Source organism: Otolemur garnettii, unplaced genomic scaffold (assembly GCF_000181295.1).
Source record: "Otolemur garnettii isolate 467f Iridium unplaced genomic scaffold, OtoGar3 scaffold00043, whole genome shotgun sequence".
Classification (NCBI taxonomy): Eukaryota; Metazoa; Chordata; class Mammalia; order Primates; family Galagidae; genus Otolemur; species Otolemur garnettii.
This window is the reverse complement of record NW_003852438.1, coordinates 9488715-9489896: the sequence shown is the minus strand read 5'-3', so window position 1 is coordinate 9489896 and position 1182 is coordinate 9488715.

The following is a 1182-nucleotide window of genomic DNA, read 5'->3' as shown; positions in this document are numbered from 1 at the left end:
GGTTGTTTGTACCCTCACATTAACCTGAAATTAAAAAAGCAAAAAAGAAAGAACAAAGTATGAAGTAACTCAGAATTGGCATCTCTTCTATCTCCTTATCTCTTTTTCATCCTTTACCCTCTGAACACACACCAGGCAAAAACTGTCTGAGTGAAACAATCTTCTTCACCTTGGTCATTTTGTGCAGTGCCTTGTGAAAGGCCTGTCAATAGAGTTAGTGGTCTCACGTAAATATTAAAGTAGCAATTTTATTAAACTACTTGGAAGTTTTATATTATTTGCCTAAATATTTAATCATAAAATAATATTTGCAGTTTAGAAAATGTTGCAATTTTAAGCAATGTTACATTCTTTTTCTGGAATATATTCCATGGATTTGGAAGGTATATTTCTGTGTGTCTTTAGATTACACTGCATAAATGACCACATCTGTTATCCCTAGGGATACATCAATAGAGCCTGCTTATAAAATTGTTCTTATCAAAGGGTTGTTCCATGGTTTCAGAGTGTATCCATCATAGTTTTTGTATGAAAAAGTTGAAACAAACTTAATAACAAAATTAGAGAAGAATATACCAACAAATATTTCTTTCTTTTATCTCTGAAAAGAGAAAGTAATTGTCATACCAACCTTTCAGTACTTACTCTCTCAAATTTTTTCATAGTTTCAGGTGGCAGCTACCTGGTGGGTTTCACTGAGTTAGGAAAGACATGACTTTGTACTGGTTTAACACGATTTACTATGCAGTCATCTTCTGAAGGGTCTCGAGCTCTCCTAGTTTCTCATTTTCACATCATATAAGAAGTCTAGAGACTCTTTCTTAGTTTAACACTTGGAAACATTTTCTTTGGTCTTTGTAATGAGGGTAACAAAATTTAATGTAAGGGGGGATAAAAAAGGAATTTCTTCTGGTTCCAGAAAGGTAGATACTGTGATCTTTTTGAGCAGAGAGTTAGACTTTCTACACACAAAATAGCATCATTTATTTTTACTGCTCTCTCTCCTGCAGGTGCACTGGGATCACCTGAAGGAATAAAGTGGAAGATCCTTAGTGACCAGGTTCAGACATCACTAATGAATGATCTGTGTAATTAACATGGGCAAAGTAAGCAAAACACAGCAGCAAAGAGACAATTTCCTCTGAGGCACTGAGGTAGAATAACAGTACAAAACAAAGTGAG